The sequence below is a fragment of the Hyla sarda genome, chromosome 3 (genome assembly GCF_029499605.1).
Source record: "Hyla sarda isolate aHylSar1 chromosome 3, aHylSar1.hap1, whole genome shotgun sequence".
NCBI classification, from domain to species: Eukaryota; Metazoa; Chordata; class Amphibia; order Anura; family Hylidae; genus Hyla; species Hyla sarda.
Window position 1 is genome coordinate 93,735,761 of NC_079191.1, and position 8,780 is coordinate 93,744,540.

At 40.6% G+C, this 8,780-nt stretch overlaps 1 protein-coding gene across 6 annotated transcripts in view; it reads right to left on the reverse strand.

Annotated features, from left to right (window-relative positions):
- Window positions 1-8,780, reverse strand: part of GIGYF2 (GRB10 interacting GYF protein 2) — a 208,667-nt gene that overhangs the window by 105,582 nt on the left and 94,305 nt on the right. The window lies entirely within an intron of this gene.

The window sequence follows — 8,780 nt, forward strand, 5'->3', positions numbered from 1 at the left end:
TTAGTCAACAAAAATCTAATTTTTCATTTTTATGTCCAACTTTAGCAGAAATTTGTCAAGCACCTGTGGGGTGTTAAGGCTCACTGTACCTCTTGTTACATTCCTTGAGGGGTGTAGTTTCCAAAATAATATGCCCTGTTTTTTTTTTGCTGTTCTGGCACCATAGGGGCTTCCTAAATGAGACATGCCCCCCAAAAACCATTTCAGCAAAATTTGCTTTCCAAAAGCCAAATGTGACTTCTCTGAGCATTGTAGTGCGCCTGCAGTGCACTTGACGTCCATACATGGGTTATTTCCATACTCAAAAGAGATGGGGTTACAAATTTTGAGGGGCATTTTCTCCTATGACCCCTTGTAAAAATTTAAAATTTGAGGGAAAACCAGCATCCAAATTAACACATCCAAATAAAAAATGAAAGGATGCAAGTAACAACGAAAAATTACCACTGTGTTAAAGTAGAATATGTCATGAAAAAACTCTCTGAATTAGAATAATCGGTAAAAGCATCCCAGAGTTATTAATGCATAAAGTGACAGTGGTCAGAATTGCAAAAGGGCTCAGTCCTTAAGGTGAAAAAGGGCTCAGTCCTTAAGGGGTTAATAGATGAATATGCCTGTTATTTTGACAAAAGTTAGCATCCGTTTTTTTTTATACAGTACAGAAAACGGATGTTTAATAACGGATGAATAATCTATAGTGTGAAAGAAGCCATAGGGGGAATTTATTATTCCTGTCTACTTCTAAGGGCTCGTTCACATCACCGTCTGCCTCCGTTAATAAATGCCCGTTATCAATTCTTTTGATAACTTTAACAGGTTGCAAACGGCTGTAAAATAATCCCATTGATGTCAATGGGATTTTTTTTTTTTTTTTTTTACAATCCTTTATCACCTGTTTGCCTTCTGCTCTGTTTTTTTGGCAGAAAAAGTGGTGCATGCAGTATTTTTGCATATTATAAATGCGCTGGGGGGCTAGATATACAGTCATGGCCATAAATGTTGGATTTAAAGTATTTCTCACAAAAGGATTGCAGTAACACGTTTATTCCCTTTGTGTGTATTGGAACTAAACCAAAAAAGGGAGAAAAAAAAGAAAAATGGACATAATGTCACACCAAACTCCAAAAATGGGCTGGACAAAATTATTGGCACCCTTAAAGGGGTACTCCGGTGGTCAACTTGTTTTTCCGTTTTTTGACTTACCCTATTTGTTTCATTTCTATTCTTGTTGTTTAGCCTACTCTATTTCCGTTCTTTGTTGTCTTTTTATCCCCCACTTTGTTTTCCTATCTTTGCTTCTATTTCCTGTTTCTTGCTGTGCTGAAATCTACAAATCCCAGCATGCCACATGCCTTGCTGGTTTGGGGCGGCTCATTTTTTTTTTTTGTTTGTTTGTTCCGCCCTTTACCCATCCTACTATTTTCCCGGGTCAGCCCCCTTATACACAGCACACTAATATAATCAGCCTTGGTTGGGATACACTGGCATACACATACAAAAGGGACTACAACTCCCAGCATGTGTCATTTAGGAGTCTTCACTCTGTGGTATAACACCAGAATGCTGCCTCTGTAGTCTCCTGGGGATTGTAGTTCATCAAACCTCTGTAGGGCATACACCAGTGTTTCCCAACCAGGGTGCCTCCAGGTGTTGCAAAACTACAACTCTCAGCATGCCCTGACAGCCTTTGGGCATGCTAGGAGTTGTAGTTTTGCAACAGCTGGAGGCACACTGGTTGGGAAACACTGGTGTAACATGATGTGTATGCTGAATAAGCTAGAACAGTGTTTCCCAACCAGTGTACCTCCAGCTGTTGCAAATCTACAACTCCCAGCATGCCCAAAGTCTGTCAGGGCAAGCTGGGAGTTGTAGTTTTGCTACAGCTGGAGGCACACTGGTTTGTAAACACTAGCATACACAACAGGGACTACAACTCCCAGCATGTGTCATTCAGGAGTCCCCCCCCCCCCCTCCCCTCCCCCTTCACATATAGGGGGAGATTTATCAAAACCTGTGCAGAGGAAAACTTGCCCAGTTGCCCATAGCAACCAATCAGCTTGCTGCTTTCATTTTTATGAAGGTCTGTGAAAAATGAAAGAAGCAAGCTGATTGGTTGCTATGGGCAAATGGGCAAGTTTTCCTCTGCACAGGTTTTGATAAATCTCCTCCATATAGATAATTCCCAGTATGAAATTTATTCCCCTGCAGTCCATACATCCCCAGCCCATGCACCTTCTCATCCTCCCCTCAGATAACACTTATCTTCTCTGTGAGGTCCTTCTCCTGTGCATACCTGTGTCCTTAGAATACAGAGCAGGGGGAGGGGAGGTGAGGGGCTGTGTACTCAGCTGGATGAGATGAGGGGGCGTGGTTTATTCCTCTCATGCAGACAGAGAAAAAAAAAAAGCTGTGACATCTTGTCCACAACAGACTCAGAACTGTGGACAACAGGTAAAAGAAAACACTCTACTTACCCAACAAACAGGTAAGCAAAACACACACATGCTGCCAAAACATATAACACATGTATATTGCAAAAAAACAAAACTTACAAAGAAGATGCCATATAGTCAAAAAAATTAACCACCGGAGTACCCCTTTAACTTAATATTTGGTTGCACACCCTTTGAAAAAAATAACTGAAATCAGTCGCTTCCTATAATCATCAATAAGCATCTTACACCTCTCAGCCGGAATGTTGGACCACTCTTCCTTTGCAAACTGCTCCAGGTCTCTCTTATTGGAAGGGCTGCTTTCCCCAACAGCAATGTTAAGATCTCTCCACAGGTGTTCAATGGGATTTAGATCTGGATTCATTGCTGACCACTTCAGAACTCTCCAGTGCTTTGTTGCCATCCATTTCTAGGTGTTTTTTTACATATATTTGGGGTCATTGTCCTGCTGGAAGACCCAAGATCTCGGACGCAAACCCACCTTTCTGACACTGGGCTGTACAGTGCGACACAAAATCCATTGGTACTCCTCAAATTGTTGATATTTTTCCACAATTTTGGTTCTCAAGCCCTCAGACAGTTCAGTGAACTTCTCTCCTTTTTATCTGCTTTCAGGTGTGATTTTTATATTGCCCACACCTGTTACTTGCCCCAAATAAGTTTAAAGGAGCATCACATGTTTGAAAATCTTATTTTTCCACAATTTTGAAACAGTGCCAACAATTTTGTCCAGCCCATTTTTGGAGTTTGGTGTGACATTATGTCCAATTTGCTTTTTTTTCCTCCTTTTTTGGTTTAGTTCCAATACACACAAAGGGAATAAACATGTGTATAGCAAAATATGTGTTACTGCAATCCTGTGAGAAATACTTCATTGTCTTGAAAAATTTCAGGGGTGCCAACATTTAAGGCCATGACTGTATAGCGCAATATGCCTGCCTGCATGATCGTAAACACACCTCGAAATCCATGGGGGATTACATCAAGGCGTAAACTGAAGGTTTTGCCATGGCCTTCACAATCTCCTGATCTCAACATAATTGAAAATCTATGGATAGACCTTAACCTCTTAAGGACTTAGGGCGTACCTGTACGCCCTAAGCCCGGTCCCGGTGTGAAAAACGGGGTCACGCCGTGACCACGCATCACACCGGGTCTGTCCCAGCTGCTAATGATAGCCAGGACCCTGGGCTAACAGCGTGCGGCACCGATCGTTGTGCCGCGCGCTGTTAACCCTTCAGACGCGGCGATCAAAGTTGACTGACGCGTCTGAAAACTAAAGTAAACGGTTCCCGGCAGCTCAGTCGGGCTGATCGGGACATCGCGATAAAATCGCGATGTTCCTATAAGCTGGGATGCAGGCGGAGGTCTCCTTACCTCTCTCCGCGGCGTCCGATCGGGGATTGATTGCTCCAAGCCTGAGCTACAGGCTTGAGCAATCAAGCCCCTATCTGACTGATCCCTGCAAAGCTATGGCTTTGCAGGGATCAGCATAGGAGATCAGTGTGTGCAGTGTTATAGGTCCCTATGGGAGCTATAACATTGCAAAAACAAAAAGTGAAAAAAAAGTTAACAAAGGTCATTTAATCCCCCATTTTCCCATTTAAAAAAAAACTGTAAATAAAAATAAAAACAAACATATGTGGTATTGGCGCGTGCAAAAATGTCCAAACTATAAAAATATATAATTAATTAAATTGCACGGTCAATGGCGTGCGTGCAAAAAAATTCCAAAGTCCAAAATAGTGTATTTTTGGTCACTTTTTATATCATGAAAAAATGAATAAAAAGCGATCAAAAAGTCTGATCAATACAAAAATGGTACCGATAAAAACGTCAGAACACGGCATAAAAAAGGAGTCCTCATACCGGCCCGTACGCTGAAAAATTAAAAAGTTATAGGGGTCAGAAGATGAGAATTTTTAACAAATTTTCCTGCATGTAGTTATGATTTTTTTCCTGAAGTACGACAATATCCAACCTATATAAGTAGGATATCATTTTAACCATATGGACCTACAGAATAAAGATAAGGTGTCATATTTATTGAAAAATGCACTGCGTAGAAACGGAAGCCGCCAAAATTTACAAAATGAAATTTTTTCTTCAATTTTGTCGCACAATGACTTTTTTTTCCGTTTCGCCGTGGATTTTTGGGTAAAATGACTGATGTCACTGCAAAGTAGAATTGGTGGCGCAAAAAATAAGCCATCATATGGATTTTTAGGTGCAAAATTGAAAGTGTTATGATTTTTTAGAAGGTGATGAGGAAAAAATGAAAATGCAAAAACGGAAAAATGCTGAGTCCTTAAGGGGTTAAAAGAGCAGTGCGTGACAGACAGCCCAGAAATCTCAAAGAACTGGAAGACTTTTGTAAGGAAGAATGGGCAAAGATACCTCAAACAAGAAATGAAAGACTCTTGGCTGGCTACAAAAAGCGTTTACAAGCCAAAGGGGGCAGTACAAGATATTAACTCTGCAGGGTGCCCAAACTTTTGCAGACAGCATTTTTTTTGTTTTCTGTTATTCTGAAAGTGTAAATGATGGAAATAAAATCTAACTTTTGTTGACATATTATAAGAATGTCTAATCTGTAATTTGATGCCTTTTGGAGATTTTTCCTTCTTTCCTTGGCTTCTTTATGCACATTAATACAAATTTTTACCTGTGGTGCCCAAACCTTTGATCCCCCACTGTAGATACGGCACCAGCTGCCACTCACAATCTTCATTTTAAAAACCCTGCCGGGAGCCCTGTATGGCTCCTTGTTACCAGCCAATCAGGGCTCCCGGCGGGAGAGTTAAAAATGAAAGAAAAAACACTACATCGCAGGGGAGTGGGGCATGCCGCCCGCTCCCCTGCTTTATAACTTCTGATCACATCAGGTCTCAGAAGTGAGACCCACTGTGATCAATCCCTTATCCCCTTTACTACAACCCCCGACATGATGGGGGTAGTAGTACAAAGCACTAATATAGCCTCCCCAGTCGCCCGCAGACTCCTGCAGCCAGGAACTATTACTCTTATCATGGAAACAAGTCTGTTCCATGATAGGAGTAGTATTGGCCTTGGCTGCAGGAGTCTGTAGATGGCTGACTTTTCATTCTAACGGATAAAAAACTGATGTAAAAGAATGTCACAGGATGTCATCCATTTGCATCCGTTAGTAGTATAATCTGTTTAGGAGGCAGAGATGGGAGAAAAGCGGGACGGAAGTTAACGGCCATGTGAACCTAGCCTAGACTGTCTTCAAACAAGCCAGATTAATTACAATGGCTCAGACTGTTTGTCAATCTGGCGCATCTGTAGACTGTCTAGTCTACGTTTGCGCAATCTAGTTTAAAGTTTCTCATACACCTTAGACTTAAAGAGTACCTTTCATTTGTAAAAAGTTTTGACATGTCCTAGCAATAAAAATGTCAAAAGTTATGATCGGCAGAGGTCTAAGTGTTTAGACCTTTGCCAATTAGGAGAATGAGCTGGAAAAAGTCTGTGCTTCTGTATGCTCCTCTCCATGCCTCTGTGTCATGTGATCTTAACAAGTCTACCTCGGTCATGTGACACGGAGATGGGAGAAAATACTAGTAAGAAATTCTCTTGGCTCGTTCTCCTGATTGGCGGAGGTCTAAACACTTAAAGGGGTACCCTGGTGGAAAAAAAAATTTTTCATATCAACTGGTTTCAGAAAGATAAACAGATTTGTAAATTACTTGTATTAAAAAAATCTTAATACTTCCTGTACTTAGCTGCTGTATACTAAAGAGGAAGTTGAGTAGTTCTTTTCTGTCTGACCACAATGCTCTCTGGTGACACCTTTGTCCATGTCAGGAACTGTCCAGATTAGGAACAAATACCCATAGCAAACCTTTCCTGCTCTGGACAGTTCCGGACATGGATAGAGGTGTCAGCAGAGAGCACTGTGGTGAGACAGAAAAGAACATAACTTCCTCTGTAGTATACAGCAGCTGATAAGTACTGGAGGTATTATTTATTAGAAGTAATTTACAAATCTGTTAAACTTTCGGGCACCAGTTGATTTAAAAAAAAAATTTGTTTTCCACCGGAGTACCCCCTTTAAACCCCCACCAATCATAACTTTCAATGTGTCGCTAGGACATATCAAAAGTTTTACAAATGACAGTGGCCATTTAAGTTGTCTGAACCAGTTGACCTGTCTAGTGTTTATGGTGGCCTCCTGACACTCTACCGACAGGTGATGTTGGTGGATAGAAGGATTAGGCATGTTGGATTTTCACGGCTCCACCCTACTGTTCTAAGAGGGATAGGATGGCACCAAAGCTGTTCGGCTGTGTTTACTCCTCCCATCTCCATAGAATACACATGAACGTTCAGTGTTGGTAAACTTTCATATGTATGGGGAGGTCGGGAGGGATAACTTTTATTGAAAATATATGGCCACCTTAAGTTTACACCAACTTTAATTTTGTTACTTTACACCAGAAACGAGCGCCAAAGTCACATTTTTGGCAAAGGACCGCTTATTTAGACCATGCTCCTTTTCATTAAAGCCATACCCAAATGAGGCACAAGTGTAAAACCTATAATAAATATGGTGCTAGTCATGCAAGCCAGTATTTTGGTGCAAACTGCACCAGAATGTTGGCACATTTTCAATATTAAATGTGTCTCAATGTATTAGGGTATTTTAAAGAATAAAACAATATCACTACAGCAGCTAAAATATAACCAACACTTTTGCATGTATGTGTTTCAAAATCATTGGGAGGGGGCCTAAGCCTCTCATTATATAACCTGCACTTAGCCACAAAAACACAGGTCCAGTTTTATTGTGCTGGACACATTATTCGTCTTCTAAAATTCATAACTCTTATATTTCCATTCACAGACCCATATGAGGGCTTGTTGTTTGCGTGACCAGTTGAACTTTGTACTGAAATCACTCATTTTACCCTAAAATGTATGGTAAACCCCCAAAAATGTTTGTGTGTAAGGAAATTTAAATTAAATTCATAATTTAGCAAATTTGGGGGGGGGGGGGGGGTTTCTTTTTCACGCTGTACACTTTATGGTAAAAATTACATGTTTTCTTTATTCTCTGGATCAATACAATGAAAATGATACCCATCGTTACATACATTTCTATTACTGTACTACTTTTTTTTTAAAAATCTCAAACTTTTTTTCTTCTTTACAAAATCAGTATGCCCTAATTTGACCACCTCTAACTGTTATTTTTCCATATTCAGGGATGTGTGAGGGCTCATTATTTGCTTTTGCACATGTGTGACTTTTTGATCACTTTTCACGCTTTACGCTTAAGCCGTTCGCCGTAGGGGATCATTAACATTACGCACGCGACGATACCAAATATGTTTATTATTTATCTTTTTTTACGCTTTTGTGTATTAATATGAGGGAAAGGGGTGATTTAAAACTTTATTGGGGGAGGGGATTTAAAAAAAAATTCACTTTTTTTAAAATCTTTTTTTACATTTATTTTACACTTTTATAGTCCCCATAGGGGACTATTTATAGCAATCAGATTGCTAATACTGTTCAGTGGTGTGAATAGGGCATAGCACTGATCAGTATTTTCGGCAATATTCTGCTCTGGTCTGCTGGAAGGCAGATCAGTGCAGGAGACCTCGGGAGACAGATTGAGGCAGGTGAGGGGACTTCCGTCCTCCATCTTGGCTGATCTGATCCCCGCAGCAGTGCCACGGGCGATCAGATGAGCCAAGTGCTGATTGATCTGTATTGATCATGGCATATGAGGGGTTAACGGCAGACATCATTGCGATCTCCGAGGTCTGCCATTACCGGTGGGTCCGTGGCTGCTGAAAGCCACCGGGACCCGGCAGGAATGAAGCGAGCGCTAAGTGACGCTATGCAGTGCCGTAACCATTTACGGTGCATGTCCTTAAGGTTATATATATATATATATATATATATATATATATATATATATATATACACACATACACACACACATTTAAATGTAATATAGTTTAAAATATATGTGGTATAGGTGAATTTCTGCACCCGTGTTATGGCTGAAAGTTGAGGCCTGACCATGGGTCTAATAACCCAAATAAATGCCATATATCCTTATGATGCTGATAATTCAGGTCATTAAACACGTGCTGGGGGCAGGTCAGTCCGCCAGAATACTAGAGCGGAAATGTGACCGTATTATGCCACACGCTAAGATAATTCCCAAAAGCTTGCAAAAATTTTAATGGCAGAAAAAAAAGTTTAAAAAAAAGGACATATTTTATGAAATAGGAACAGGGGGGGGGGGGGGTAATTCCTCCTTCTGCTTATTCATTTGTGCTTTTTGGAATC